We start from the raw sequence: 16,923 nt of genomic DNA, 5'->3' as shown, positions 1-16,923 counted from the left end.
TAAGTAAATGGGTGGCAGATGGTGGGAGCCAGGTTTATATAGTTGGAGTAACGGGTTATAGGTAAGCAAGGAGAGGACACTAGAATGATCTGTGTGGCAATAGACCAGAGTTGAAGACATTTCTATGAATTTATGTTTAGCTTAATATAGATATGGATGGTTCAATATAGAACATTTTATAGATATGTGTATATCTATGTAGATTAGTATACATGCATTTTGCTCTGTATGCTGAGAGGTCCTAGAAGCAAGGAAACCCAGTAGCAACATCCAGGCTGAAGATTTGGTTTCTATACCACTCTTCAATAAAAGGAGCAGGAGAAATGGCTGCTGCTAGGATTGGGGCAGAAAATATACAAGATGAGCCTGCAACATCTTGTTAGGCCAGAACATAAGAAGTGATACAAAAAATTACAATGATGGAGATACATATCGAAGGGAGAAGGAAGCCAATTTCAATGGGGCATGATACACTCTTGGGCAGAAAAATTGAAAGTGCTTTATGTAGATGCACTACCTCAAGCAGGTAGAGCAAAACTTCACTTGCTAAATGTGCTGCAGGTAGGGTCTTCTTCCCCCAAAGCACAGGGTATTTACACTTAGCTTATAATCCTCCAAGGAAGGAGGGAAAATATTTTAGTAGAGAAACCTGAAAAACACTGCCTCAGCCAGGTGACCTAAATGAATATCAACAATGATAAGTCATATCATTAGTATGTATCCTTGATACAATGCAATGGAAATGTTGCTTCTCTGTGATCTTCCTCCCAAAACCACAGCCCAATTATGAGACAAATATCAGATAAATCCAAATAGAGGGGAATTCTACAAAACAGCTGCCAGAAATCCTCAATATTATCAAGGTCATCAAAAATGAGAGGGCCTGAGAAACTCACAACCAAGGGAAGCCCAAAAGCCATGTTTGCTGAATCGAATGTGCTACGGTGGATGGGATGCTGGAATAGAAATGGGATATTAGAGAACAACTAGGGTGAACTGAATACAGAGTGGGCTTTATTTAATGGTGCATCAATATTGGTTCTCAATTATAACAAATGTACCCTAATAATGTATAATTTTGCTACCAGGGGAAAAGCATGTTGGTTATATTGGAAGTCTCTGTACCAACTTCAAAATATTTTTGTTAATCTATTTATTTTCCTTTGAGATGAAGTCTTGCTCTGTCACTCAGGCTGGAGTGCAATGGCATGATTTCGGCTCACTGCAACCTCCACCTCCCAGGTTCAGCTTCAAGTGATTCTCCTACCTCAGCCTCCCGAGTAGCTGGGATTACAGTCATGCACTATCATACCTAACTAATTTTTGTATTTTTAGTAGAGAGGGGGTTTCACCATGTTGGCCAGGCTGGTCTTGAACTCCTGACCTCAGGTGATCCATCCACCTCAGCCTCCCAAAGTGCTGGGATTACAGGCGTGAGCCACAGCACCCGGCCTAATCTAAAATTTTTATTTTTTATTTTTTATTTTTTTTTTCCTTCTGAAAAATAAATTTTAATTCTATAGCTTTCTATGACAACTTTTTGTTATTCATGCCAAAGATGAAGCTATGCCCATACCTCATTTTTTTTTTTTTATTATACTTTAGGGTTTTAGGGTACATGTGCACAATGTGCAGGTTTGTTACATATGTATCCATGTGCCATGTTGATTTCCTGCACCCATTAACTCGTCATTTAGCATTAGGTGTATCTCCTAATGCTGTCCCTCCCCCCTCCCCCCACCCCACAACAGTCCCCAGAGTGTGATGATCCCCTTCCTGTGTCCATGAGTTCTCATTGTTCAATTCCCACCTATGAGTGAGAACATGCGATATTTGGTTTTTCGTCCTTGCGATAGTTTACTGAGAATGATGTTTTCCAGTTTCATCCATGTCCCTACAAAGGACACGAACTCATCATTTTTTATGGCTGCATAGTATTCCATGGTGTATATGTGCCACATTTTCTTAATCCAGTCTATCGTTGTTGGACATTTGGGTTGGTTCCAACTCTTTGCTATTGTGAATAGTGCCGCAATAAACATACGTGTGCATGTGTCTTTATAGCAGCATGATTTATAGTCCTTTGGGTATATACCCAGTAATGGGATGGCTGGGTCAAATGGTATTTCTAGTTCTAGATCCCTGAGGAATCGCCACACTGACTTCCACAATGGTTGAACTAGTTTACAGTCCCACCAACAGTGTAAAAGTGTTCCTATTTCTCCACATCCTCTCCAGCACCTGTTGTTTCCTGATTTTTTAATGATGGCCATTCTAACTGGTGTGAGATGGTATCTCACTGTGGTTTTGATTTGCATTTCTCTGATGGCCAGTGATGATGAGCATTTCTTCATTGTTTTTTGGCTGCATAAATGTCTTCTTTTGAGAAGTGTCTGTTCATGTCCTCTGCCCACTTTTTGATGGGGTTGTTTGTTTTTTTCTTGTAAATTTGTTTGAGTTCATTGTAGATTCTGGATATTAGCCCTTTGTCAGATGAGTAGGTTGCAAAAATTTTCTCCCATTCTGTAGGTTGCCTGTTCACTGTGATGATAGTTTCTTTTGCTGTGCAGAAGCTCTTTAGTTTAATGAGATCCCATTTGTTGATTTTGGCTTTTGTTGCCATTGCTTTTGGTGTTTTAGACATGAAGTCCTTGCCCACGCCTATGTCCTGAATGGTATTGCCTAGGTTTTCTTGTAGGATTTTAATGGTTTTAGGTCTAACATATAAGTCTTTAATCCATCTTGAATTAATTTTTGTATAAGGTGTAAGGAAGGGATCCAGTTTCAGCTTTCTACATATGGCTAGCCAGTTTTCCCAGCACCATTTATTAAATAGGGAATCCTTTCCCCATTGCTTGTTTTTGTCAGGTTTGTCAAAGATCAGATAGTTGTAGATATGCGGCATCATTTCTGAGGGCTCTGTTCTGTTCCATTGATCTATGTCTCTGTTGTGGTACCAGTACCATGCTGTTTTGGTTACTGTAGCCTTGTAGTATAGTTTAAAGTCAGGTAGCGTGATGCCTCCAGCTTTGTTCTTTTGGCTTAGGATTGACTTGGCGATGCGGGCTCTTTTTTGGTTCCATATGAACTTTAAAGTAGTTTTTTCCAATTCTGTGAAGAAAGTCATTGGTAGCTTGATGGGGATGGCATTGAATCTATAAATTACCTTGGGCAGTATGGCCATTTTCACGATATTGATTCTTCCAACCCATGAGCATGGAATGTTCTTCCATTTGTTTGTATCCTCTTTTATTTCATTGAGCAGTGGTTTGTAGTTCTCCTTGAAGAGGTCCTTCACATCCCGTGTAAGTTGGATTCCTAGGTATTTTATTCTCTTTGAAGCAATTGTGAATGGGAGTTCACTCATGATTTGGCTCTCTGTTTGTCTGTGATTGGTGTACAAGAATGCTTGTGATTTTTGTACATTAATTTTGTATCCTGAGACTTTGCTGAAGTTGCTAATCAGCTTAAGGAGATTTTGGGCTGAGACAATGGGATTTTCTAGATATACAATCATGTCATCTGCAAACAGGGACAATTTGACTTCCTCTTTTCCTAATTGAATACCCTTTATTTCCTTCTCCTGCCTGATTGCTCTGGCCAGAACTTCCAGCACTATGTTGAATAGGAGCGGTGAGAGAGGGCATCCCTGTCTTGTGCCAGTTTTCAGAGGGAATGCTTCCAGTTTTTGCCCATTCAGTATGATATTGGCTGTGGGTTTGTCATAGATAGCTCTTATTATTTTGAGATACGTCCCATCAATACCTAATTTATTGAGAGTTTTTAGCATGAAGAGTTGTTGAATTTTGTCAAAGGCCTTTTCTGCATCTATTGAGATAATCATGTGGTTTTTGTCTTTGGTTCTGTTTATATGCTGGATTACATTTATTGATTTGCGTATGTTGAACCAGCCTTGCATCCCAGGGATGAAGCCCACTTGATCATGGTGGATAAGCTTTTTGGTGTGCTGCTGGATTCGGTTTGCCAGTATTTTATTGAGGATTTTTGCATCAATGTTCATCAAGGATATTGGTCTGAAATTCTCTTTTTTGGTTAAGTCTCTGCCAGGTTTTGGTATCAGGACGATGCTGGCTTCGTAAAATGTGTTAGGGAGGATTCCCTCTTTTTCTATCGATTGGAATAGTTTCAGAAGGAATGGTACCAGTTCCTCCTTGTACCTCTGGTAGAACTCAGCTGTGAATCCATCAGGTCCTGGACTCTTTTTGGTTGGTAAGCTATTGATTATTGCCACAATTTCAGAACCTGTTATTGGTCTATTCAGAGATTCAACTTCTTCCTGGTTTAGTCTTGGGAGGGTGTATTTGTCAAGGAATTTATCCATTTCTTCTAGATTTTCTAGTTTATTTGCATAGAGGTGTTTGTAGTATTCTCTGATGGTAGATTGTATTTCTGTGGGATCGGTGGTGATATCCCTTTTTTCGTTTTTTATTGCATCTATTTGATTCTTCTCTCTTTTCTTCTTTATTAGTCTTGCTAGCGGTCCATCAATTTTGTTGATCCTTTCAAAAAATCAGCTCCTGGATTCATTAATTTTTTGAAGGGTTTTTTGTGCCTCTATTTCCTTCAGTTCTGCTCCGCTCTTAGTTATTTCTAGCCTTCTGCTAGCTTTTGAATGTGTTTGCTCTTGCTTTTCTAGTTCTTTTAATTGTGATGTTAGGGTGTCAATTTTGGATCTTTCCTGCTTTCTCTTGTGGGCATTTAGTGCTATAAATTTCCCTCTACACACTGCTTTGAACGTGTCCCAGAGATTCTGGTATGTTGTGTCTTTGTTCTCATTGGTTTCAAAGAACATCTTTATTTCTGCCTTCATTTCATTATGTACCCAATAGTCATTCAGGAGCAGGTTGTTCAGTTTCCATGTAGTTGAGCGGTTTTGAGTTACTTTCTTAATCCTGAGTTCTAGTTTGATTGCACTGTGGTCTGAGAGACAGTTTGTTATAATTTCTGTTCTTTTACATTTGCTGAGGAGAGCTTTACTTCCAACTATGTGGTCAATTTTGGAATAGGTGTGGTGTGGTGCTGAAAAAAATGTATATTCTGTTGACTTGGGGTGGAGAGTTCTGTAGATGTCTATTAGGTCCACTTTATGCAGAGCTGAGTTCAATTCCTGGATATCCTTGTTAACTTTCTGTCTCGTTGATCTGTCTAATGCTGACAGTGGGGTGTTAAAATCTCCCATTATTATTGTGTGGGAGTTTAAGTCCCTTTGTAGGTCACTCAGGACTTGCTTTATGAATCTGGGTGCTCCTGTGTTGGGTGCATATATATTTAGGATAGTTAGCTCTTCTTGTTGAATTGATCCCTTTACCATTATGTAATGGCCTTCTTTGTCTCTTTTGATCTTTGCTGGTTTGAAGTCTATTTTATCAGAGACTAGGATTGCAACCCCTGCCTTTTTTTGATTTCCAGTTGCTTGATAGATCTTCCTCCATCCCTTTATTTTGATTCTATGTGTGTCTCTGCACGTGAGATGGGTTTCCTGAATACAGCACACTGATGGGTCCTGACTCCTTATCCAGTTTGCCAGTCTGTGTCTTTTGGTTGGAGCATTTAGCCCATTTACATTTAACGTTAATCTTGTTATGTGTGAATCTGATCCTGTCATTATGATGTTAGTTGGTTATTTTGCTCGTTAGTTGCTATAGTTTCTTCCTAGCCTCGATGGTCTTTACAGTTTGGCATGTTTTTGCAGTGGCTGGTGCCGGTCGTTCCTTTCCATGTTTAGTGCTTCCTTCAGGAGCTCTTTTAGGGCAGGCCTGGTGGTGACAAAATCACTCAGCGTTTGTTATCTGTAAAGTATTTTATTTCTCCTTCACTTATGAAGCTTAGTTTGGCGGGATAGGAAATTCTGGGTTGAAAATTCTTTTCTTTAAGAATGGTGAATATCGGCCCCCACTCTCTTCTGGCTTGTAGAGTTTCTGCTGAGAGATCAGCTGTTAGTCTGATGGGCTTCCCTTTGTGGGTAACCCGACCTTTCTCTCTGGCTGCCCTTAACATTTTTTCCTTCATTTCAACTTTGGTGAATCTGACAATTATGTGTCTTGGAGTTGCTCTTCTCGAGGAGTATCTTTGTGGCGTTCTCTGTATTTCCTGAATCTGAATGCTGGCCTGCCTTGCTAGATTGGGGAAGTTCTCCTGGATAATATCCTGCAGAGTGTTTTCCAACTTGGTTCCATTCTCCCCATCATTTTCAGGTACACCAATCAGACGTAGGTTTGGTCTTTTCACATAGTCCCAAATTTCTTGGAGGCTTTGTTCATTTCTTTTTATTCTTTTTTCTCTAAACTTCCCTTCTTTCTTCATTTCATTCATTTCATCTTCCATCAGCGATACCCTTTCTTCCAGTTGATCGCATCTGCTACTGAGGCTTCTGCAATCTTCGCGTAGTTCTCGAAACTTGGCTTTCAGCTCCATCAGCTCCTTGAAGCCCTTCTCTCCATTGGTTATTCTAGTTATCCATTCTTCTAATTTTTTTTCAAAGTTTTTAACTTCTTTGCTATTGTTTTGAATTTCCTCTCATAGCTCAGAGTAGTTTGATCGTCTGAAGCCTTCTTCTCTCAACTCATCAAAGTCATCCTCCATCCAGCTTTGTTCCATTGCTGGTGAGGAACTGCGTTCCTTTGGAGGAGGAGAGGTGCTCTGTTTTTTAGAGTTTCCAGTTTTTGTGCTCTGCTTTTTCCCCATCTTTGTGGTTTTATCTACTTTTTGTTTTTGATGATGGTGATGTACAGATGGGTTTTTGGTGTGGATGTCCTTTCTGTTTGTTAGTTTTCCTTCTACCAGACAGGACCCTCAGCTGCAGGTCTGTTGGAGTTTACTAGAGGTCCACTCCAGACCCTGTTTGGCTGGGTGTCAGCAGTGGTGGCTGCAGAACAGCGGATTTTCGTGAGACCACAAATTCAGCTGTCTGATCGTTCCTCTGAAAGTTTTGTCTCAGAGGAGTACCCAGTTGAATGAGGTGTCAGTCTGTCCCTACTGGGGGGGTGCCTCCCAGTTAGGCTGCTCAGGGGTGAGGGACCCACTTTAGGAGGCAGTCTGTCCGTTCTCAGATCTCCAGCTGCATGCTGGGAGAACCACTACTCTCTTCAAAGCTGTCAGTCAGACAGGGACATTTAAGTCTGTGGAGGTTCTTGCTGAGTTTTTGTTTGTCTGTGCCCTGCCCCCAGAGGTGGAGCCTACAGAGGCAGGCAGGCCTCCTTGAGCTGTGGTGGGCTCCACCCAGTTCGAGCTTCCTGGCTGCTTTGTTTACCTAAGCAAGCCTGGGCAATGGCGGGCGCCCCTCCCCCAGCCTCGCTGCCGCCTTGCAGCTTGATCTCAGACTGCTGTGCTAGCAATCAACGAGACTCCGTGGGCATAGGACCCTCCGAGCCAGGTGTGGGACACAATCTCCTAGTGTGCCGTTTTCCAGGCCCGTTGGAAAAGCGCAGTATTAGGATGGGACTGACCCGATATTCCAGGTGCCGTCTGTTTCCCCTTTCTTTGACTAGGAAAGGGAACTCCCTGACCCCTTGCGCTTCCCGAGTGAGGCAATGCCTTGCCCTGCTTTGGCTCGCGCACAGTGCGCTTCACCGACTGTCCTGCACCCACTGTTAGGCACTCCCTAGTGAGATGAAACCGGTACCTCAAGCAGAAATGCAGAAATCACCAGTCTTCTGTGTCGCTGGAGCTGGGAGCTGGAGACCGGAGCTGTTCCTATTCGGCCATCTTGGCTCCACCCTCTAATCTAAAATTTTTAAATCAAATTTTTATTTCCAAAAACATGTATTCCCATCAACAAAGTTGCTTTCAAAAAAACTTTTAAGCCTATATTTAAGTCATAGTTAAATGTCAGTAATTTAAAATATCAAATATTTAGCAAGTATTTATCAAGGACTAATTAAAAAAAGACTGGAAAAGGCCCCTGGTGAAAATATGTGAACAACGTACAGTCCTTTTACCAACTTGCCTGCATTCCAGTGAAGACAAAGAATGAACATATTATTCAAGTACAACGCTGAGCCTGAAGAGTATTATAATTTAATTAAAATGAAAAGAAAACCATTATCTGATAGATGAATTAAAAAGCCTTCTCAGAGAATGGATAATTAAAATACACCTTGAAATATTAGCGCTCTTTCAAGTGACAAAGTGTGAAAGAAATATGTTCTTGGCTGGGATGAGAGCACACACTCTTTCATTCAGTCACTGTTTCAAAAATTATTTATTTACTACACATGTAAGTCAAGACACAGCGAAGTAGATTCTGGTGGATGCGTTTTACCACCACTCCAACCCAGAAGTAGAGACTACTTTCACTCTGCTGGAATCTAGGTTGGCTCCGGGACTTGTTCTGACTGGAAAAACGCAGTGAGGCTGATGCAAAGTAATTCCTAAGGCAGAGCCTTTCAGAAATCGGCAAGTTCCATTCTCATTTCTCAAAATGCTCCCTTTTGGAACCCAGTCATGAAATATCAAGCTTAAGCCACATGGCTTGTTCAAGTGGAGGAAAATCACAGTGCCCTGGGCAGCAGCCTCAGCTGGGCTCTCCCAGGGCAGAGCCTGCACCTCCTCTGCGCCTTCCCGGGTGGTGTGGCCCAGCGGCCACTTGCAGCCGGCACCTGCTGCTCCCACGGAAAGAGAACCCAGGAATGTTGGGAATGGCTGTGTGCATTTTTACATGGAAAGAATGTAAATAACCTATTGTCAGTCAGCCCACATAATTGTGAGATCTTAAATGTTTTAAGCAATTAAGTTTGGGGTCTTTGGTTGTTCAGCAACATATGATTGAAACAGAAACTGCCATTGTAAAGTTGGCTTTGGGGCCAGGCATCAGTCTCAGGCTGTTTGTGAAGGCTAGAAAGACAGGGAGAAATTTGCCATAAAATTACTATTTAAGCCTATGAGAAGAAATTCCAATTTAGATACTGTATAACTGATAATTAAACATTACTTGTAGTAAGATGAAAGTGAGAAAATGTATGAAATGACCCTGTGGATCTGAGTAAGATTTCCAACTGGAGTGTTTAAAGGGCCAATGCGAGTACAAAAGAATTAGCCAGGCGTGGTGGTGGGCACCCTGTAATCCCAGCTACTGGGGGCTGAGGCAGGAGAATCACTTGAACTGGGGAGGTGGAGGTTGCAGTGAGCCGAGATTGTTCCACTGCACTCTAGCCTGGGTGACAGAGTGAGACTCCGTCTCAAAAAAAAAAAAAAAAAAAAAGAGCCCATGTGCTTACTTGAACTGAGTTTGGATAATTATAGGACCACGCCTACAAAAATCCTTAAAAGCAACTGCCAGCATCTGTTTTTTTCAGTATGCACTTTTATTATTTTTTAATGTATAGGTAATAATTATATGCATTTATGAGGTACAATGAGATGTTTTGATACATGTATACATCATGTAATAATCAAGTCAGGGTAATGAACAAATCTATCACCTCGTGCAATTATTATTTCTTTGTGATGAGAACATTCAAAATCTTGTCTTCTAGCTATTTTGAAATATACAACAAATAATTGTTAACCACAGTCACTCTACTGTGGAATAACGTACCATAACTTATTCCTCCCTCCTCCTATCTGACTGCAACTTTGCACCTGTTGACCATCCTCTCCTTAACTCACAGGCGTGGAGGCTGGAAGTCCAAGGTCAAGGTGCTGGCAGCTTTGGTTTCTTCTGAGGCCTCTCTTCCTAGTTTGCAGACGGTGCCTCCTGGCTGTGTCCTCATGTGGCCGTCCTGCATGTGCAGCCCTAGTGTGTTTTTCTTTTTTCTTATAAAGACATACTGGGCCAGGCGCAGTGGCTCACACCTGTAATCCCAACATTTTGGGAGGCTGAGGTGGGCGGATCACCTGAGATCAGGAGTTCAAGAACAGCCTGGCCAACGTGGTGAAACCCTGTCTCTACTAAAAATACAAAAATACAAAAATTAACAGGGCGTGGTGTCGGGCGCCTGTAGTCCCAGCTACTTGGGAGGCTGAGGCACGAAAATTGCTTGAACTCGGGAGGCAGAGGTTGCAGTCCAGGATGGGTGACAGAGCAAGACTCTGTCTCAAAGAAAAAAAGACATTGGACTAGGGACCCATACCAAGGGCTTCAATTTAATATAATCACATCTTTGAAGGCCCTTTCTCCAAATGCAGTCACATTCTGATGTGCTGAGGTTAGGACCTCTATATATGAATCTGGGAGCAACACAATCCAGCCCATAACACCTCCTTTTTGAGCAGAGGTTTCTGTTGTGGTGATCTGGTTCCTGGAACCACATTTTACGTTGGGAAGAAAGGTTGTTTAGGCAGATAGATCTCTGTGTCCGCAAAAAACACATATGCAAAGAACCTCATCTGCAATTGGACGTAATTTATAGGATAAAAGGAAAAAACTATTTCTCTTCTCACAACGCTTCTGACACCAAATGTGTGTGTGGAGGAGTTTTTGCTTTGTTTTGTTTCATTTTGTTTTTCCCAACAAACAACAAATTATCCAACTCTCTGTGGACACCAACTGGTTGTCCTACAATGACACCAACTACCAAGAGCTAACATAGACTCCACGGGCTGGGGGCCCAGTCCCACAAGGCTGCCCCTATTTCAGACACCAATTGCTCATAGTGGGTCCCCAGGTTACCCACACTTCTGTCTTACTTGGCTACAAATCGGGGATTTTCACAATCTGTCCTCAGGGTCAGTAATTTGTTCAATGGCTTACAGAACTCAGGGAAACAGTTTATTTACTATTTCAGTTTAATACAGAGGAGATTATGGGGAACACAGATGAATAGTCAGAAGAAGGTAGGGAAGGGTCAGAAGGGGGAGGTAGGGAAGGGTCCCAAGCAAAGGAGCCTCTGTCCCTGTGGAGTTTGGATGCACCACCTCCCAGCAGATGGATGCGTTCATTAGCCCAGAAGCTCTCCAAATGCCATGATTTGGGGACTTTTAAGGAGGTTCCATTATGTAGGAAGGATTGATTAAACCATTGGCTATTAGTAATTAGTTCAATCTCAAGCCCCTCTCTGAAGGTCTCAGGGTGGGACTGAAACTTCCAATTCTCTAATCATGCCTTGGTCTTTCTTGTGACCCTCTTGAAGCTATCTTAGGGCCATAGATGCCCTAACATTTTATTAACATTTTATTAACATTTTATTAACATTTAAAAAGACAATCTTAGTATTCTGGAGATTCCAAGGGTCTTAGCAGCTCTTATGTCAGGAACTGGGGGCCAAGATCAAATATCGTAACAAAAGATGCTCCTATCACTCCTATCAATCAGGCACTTAGTGTTTTAGGAGCCCTGTGTCAGGAATCAAGGGAAGAGAAAACTATTCATATACATACATACACACGCACGTGTATATGTAAACGCATATATGCCTGTGTATATGTGTTTATGTGTGTATTTCTTATTATGTCACAGATGATGAAATCTTGGACCTTAACCATGAGCATGATACCACATAGGATGAGATTTCAGAGGGTTTAAAAGTGGTGAATGTATTTTGCATGTGGGAGGAATGTAAATAATTGTGATCAGTGACTGACTCTGGGGACTAAAGATACCTGCAATTCATTGCCACTGCTCCTCTTGAAAGGGGAACCTAATTCCACTCCCCTTCCATCTTCCTGTGACCTTCTGTGACCCAGATAATGAGTCACAAGTGGTCCCAAGTGTCTTCTGTGACATCTGCCTATGGTGCTAAGAAGGCTCCCATTAGGAACCAAGTGGCAATGGTAAGACAGGCGTAAGTCACACAGAGATGCCATGGGGTGGAGGACAGGTGCCTCAGCTGATAAATCTGGCTGAGTCCTCGCTAGGGGCCAGAGTCAGCTGGATACCATATGACTGGCCATCTTGAATATTTCCAGCCAAGTCAGGCCTTCGGGTGACTGCAGCTCCAGCCAATGCCAAAGGGAGCAGAAGAACCAGCTACCTGAGGCTGGCCAACCCACACAACTGGAGGAGATCATAAAAGCAGGTTTCAGTCTCCATGTCTTGAGATAGTTCATTACACAGCAGTAAATAATTGAAACTGTCCCCATATACAGGATCATATATTGTGGAAATTTTAAAAATAAAATAATTATTTTAGAACTGTTTAAAGACTATGAAATAATAAAGAGGTTTTTAGATGCAGAAAAATATGAGTTTCGGGGAAACTATTTTATATAAAACCTATTGAATTTAAAGTGGAAATAAAGATTCCAGTTTCAGACATGTTAAATTTGGCATAATTATTACATCAAGTGGGATTGAATTACTTTAATTTGATTTTTAATTTTGTATTTGTAAGTCTGGAATTCAGTAGAGGAGTTCCAACTGCAGATAAAAATTTTGTAAACATTTGTCTATAGAAGGTATTTAAAGTCACATGATAAATATCTATCAGATTGAGTGAGAATTCTGAGAAGAACAGAGCAGATAGAAGCCTGGGGGATAAGAAAGGAATTTAGAAGCAGGAAGGTGGAGGTGCCCTGGGGAATCCGGAACCAGGAATACATAGTGTAAGTAGCACAGTGCTGTATGTCCTACACAGTACAGGTGAGACACAACATATATGCATTTACCTCAAACTACCGTAAGTCTAGCAGATTCAATAAGTCCCACAAAATAAGAAACATGTGTTACTGCAAGGGAACAAGTAATAAAGGAGAAGAACAGCAGGAGAGAAAATGTTATCCTGTGGCAAAGGGAGATCAATACAGACAGGAAGTGGTACTGAGGAGAGGCGAGAAGAATCTCTATGGGTTGATAAGTGTTAGATACCTCTAACTGACTGTGATGGTGCACCTTCATGCTTTGCACAACTTTCCTATCTCAATGTCTTTCCAAGAAAGAGATGAAATTTTGTGTTTGTGCATGATAATGTGATACATGACATGGTATAATGTGCTGTGATACAGTAAAAGTCAGATTTTAAAACTAAACACTACAAAACTAGGTCTACTCTCTTTAATTTCTAATGAGAAATGGAACCTTTATATGAAAGTAAGGGTATTGTGTTATACTTTATGGTATCAGCACACACAAACATGTAACATTTTATCTCTTTCTTGGAAAGATGTTGCAATATAGAAGTTGTGCAAACTATGAATGGGACACATCATAGTTGGTTAGGCTCACCTGACGATTATTGACAACAGAGACTCTAGTTCACTTACTTGAGGTCTCTATAACAGTCAAACTCATGGAAGCAGAGAATGTAAACCCTGGCTGTGGTTGCCAGGGCCTGGGGGCTGGGGGAGTCTCAAGGTTCAGCTATGCTACGTGAATAAATTCTAGAGACTTGCTGAGCAGCACAGTGCCTATAGTTAACAATATAACATTGTACACTTCAAAAATGATGCAAGACAACTTTGGAGGCATGGGGGACTTGCACATGTCTGCCTCCTTGATCATGAAAATTGTATCATAAATGTCTGCATATGTACAAATTCATCAAATTGTGCACATTCAATATGTGAAGTTCTTTGTATATCAATTATAATTCAATAAACTGTTAAAAAAAACACAGTATTTTCAAAAAATTCCAATTATTTCTTACTAAGAGAAAAATGAAAAGTTATGTCAACTATCAAGAATTCAAGCTCACTTTCACAATTCTAGGATCTTTGCCACCATCCCTCATCTTTTCAACCTCACCCTCACATACATCACTTTTATGCAGACTAAAGCAAACTCCTGCTCTCTCCTTTACATTATCCACTCCAGGCTTTTCATCTTTTCTCTAAGGCCCTCTCCTCCAGTTCACTTCTGTTAAAACCCTTAACATTCTTAAGGCCCATATCAAATTCCATTTTCTGCTCAAACAGCCTCAAAATAACTGAATGAATTATCCTTTTTCTCTGCAACTAACTGTGTCCCTTAAATATATCATCTTATACGTGTAAAAATAGAAATTCTAGTAGAGAAAATAATTCCAATTATGATACGAAAAACAAAGAAAATACTGGGAACATACTTGAGACATGCAAAGTGATATAATGATAATACTAAAATTCAACTGTGGGATGGCCTGGTTCCTTGAATGGATAAAATAGTCCAATGTGGCTGAGCAGGAAGGAGAGTGTGAAATCATCAGACCAGCATAAACAGAGGAATGGGTCCACACATTCACATGACTGCATGCCACCCCGAAAAGCTGAGTCTTCATCATAAGGTCAATTTCATCGAAATCATCGAAGAATTTTAAGAGTGTAAGTTGCATAATTAGATTTTCATCTGTGAAAGAGCATTCCTTTGGAAGATAAGAAAGTAGTCATGGGAGCAAATATTAGATGTGAAGAGAGATTTTTTAGAAGGCTAATGAGAGACAATGGCAACATTTAACAACCCCTACAGCAATCAGCCAACTGCCAAGGCATTTTCTGAAACAGGATAGCCTCAGCAGGGGCAGACTTGGTAGAAAAGATGATAAGACTTGATTTGTGAAATATGATGTGCTGAAATTCCTCATAGACATACAGCTCTGGACTCAGGAGTGCCGATGAGGCTGGCCCATAGCAGGTTCACAACAAGCCTGTGCTGACTATGTAAATGAGTCGTGGGCATATGACTGGGAACTGAGGTCACTGAATGAGATATACATGTTCGAAGAGCGTGTGTCATGTGAGATGAGAAGGCTATGACAGAAGCACGAGGAACTCCAAACTTTAAGATGGAGGCCAAAAGAGAAATCCCAAAAGAGACTGAAAGAGACCAGCCTGTGCTGTAGGAGGCACTCCAGGAGGACTGGCCCCAGTAAAGTTAAGGGAAGACAAGGCTGTAAAGTCTGAACGGTTCATGAGGGCAAGTGCAGACAGAAGCTAAGTATGATAAGACTTTAAAATATTTAGTTAGAGACATCAAAGTAATTGATGCCTGTGGCAAAGCTTTTTCAGTGATGTGAGAGTCCAGTGATGAGTGGAAAAGTGATTGGGTAAATGATAACAAGGACTGGCAAGGGGCTGGCACTGGTGCTATGATCCACGGCAACGACTGGGTCACATTTTAAATCGGAGAGTCTTACGCAGCTTTAGAGGATGGTGGCAAGGACACAGAAGAAGACGAAACTAATGGAAGCCAAGAAATTAGTCACTGAGCAGGCACAGGGTTTGCAGTCTGGACTGCCACTGGAGGCTTGGGCTTAAACTGGAACTTTAATCTGTAGTTTCATTGTCTTCATTTTTTACTTCCCATTCTGAGACTTTTCAAGTCATCTGCTGTATAACTGATTTTATTTCTATTTATTCTTCATATTTTTAGCCTGGATTTAATTGCAATTACATTCATCTCTACCTTTTAAAGCGTAATTTTAAAAGTAAGCTGTTCTGTCCCAGCCACTTTTCCTCTTGTCCTCACATTGCAGAATATTTTCATAGACTAACATATCCTAAAATGAGGCAATGTCGTAAAGATACAATTAGAGGAATAAAGATACAATTAGAGGATAGATATTTATTACAGGATTATAGAATTTCCTATTATGTCTGTGGAAAAGATACTAGCATTAGTCATTTTTTAAAAACTACCCTGCAATTTTATCAGCTAATTCACAAAGTGAAGAGAAATGATGCAAAGGCAAATTGATTCCATATATTCTCTTCTTTTGAAATTCTGTGCACTGACAAATTAGTATCTAGAATGCATGTTCTGCAGGAAATGGAGGCCGTTTTGCTGGAAGGCAGCATGATATTAAAAAGACAGGTTGTGAAATTTGGCACTTAATAGATCGTCCACTTATTAGTAGTTTATCCTTACTTGAGTTGTTAACTCAATTGTCAGCTTTCTCATCCAACAACAAGGAATATAATGTCTAATTCACAAGTAGGGTGAAAGATTTAATGCGATAACGTGGCACTGTTAAGCCCTGAATAAGCATTGAAAATGGAACACTGCCATTATGAAATGGAATTTACATATAGACACAAAAGTTCATCAGCTCATTATCATATACACTTGAGTCATATGGTCAAAATATAAAAATTTGTAAGTATAGATGAGATGAGAATTACAGACAAATATCAATCACTGGTTTAGGATGAATTGCTTAAGGTGAGGTATCAGGTGATGACCAAATCACTGGACACAAGGCGATCATATATCAAATGACATGCATGCAAACAAAATTTCTTAGAGAAATGGCATTTAGAAGTTAAGAAAGTGCAATGAGTTCTCTATGAGTTGACATTTCATAAAAGTGTTGTTACTTCAGAAGCTTATAGTATTGCCATCTAGTTCTCTTGCTAGTACTTGGCCTCACAATTACTGCTGTATTTTCTGAGTAGCTCCTGTGGATCTGACAGGAGCTGTGTCTTCAGCTCATCCTGTCTATTCACTGTAATAACTGTAGACAGTGTTATCATTATATAATGGACAGGGCTTTTCTCTTGGGGCTGACAGTTTCCTCCCTACTCAGTTATTGTATGTCAGAATTTATCTGCTCTCCCTTTAGTCGTTTATATGTAAGTTACTTAATAATAAAGTTTATTGAATTATTAGTAATGCCAATGGACGGTAGGCATGTTAGCCTTGATGCTGCTCTGTCATTTCTTGTTACCAATATCAGTGGAATTTGACAGTAGATTCAGTTCTGTGGAGTTTCTTTCACAAAGGCATGCCTTAAGATATAATTAGAAACTTGGCAATAGTACCATGATAAATGTTCAGTATTCCAAAATGATCTTTTTCCCCCACATCAATAAGCTTTATGCAGCATCTAAAGGCAGTCATTCAAAATTTCTTAATGGTGGTGATTGCAGCATTTTGCTGACTATTCTGCAGTCACTATAGCTGTAAGAGCTGACAATTAACTTCAAAGAAACTGAATTCATGTCACAGTCTACACTAAGCATAATCCACATGCTGTCCAAATTGCATATGAGCAATTCAAACCTGAAAGATTACTCTGAATTTTGCTGTGTTGGCAGCAGTTCTAATAAACAAGG

Source organism: Nomascus leucogenys, chromosome 17 (assembly GCF_006542625.1).
Source record: "Nomascus leucogenys isolate Asia chromosome 17, Asia_NLE_v1, whole genome shotgun sequence".
NCBI classification, from domain to species: Eukaryota; Metazoa; Chordata; class Mammalia; order Primates; family Hylobatidae; genus Nomascus; species Nomascus leucogenys.
This window is presented reverse-complemented; position numbering follows the sequence as displayed.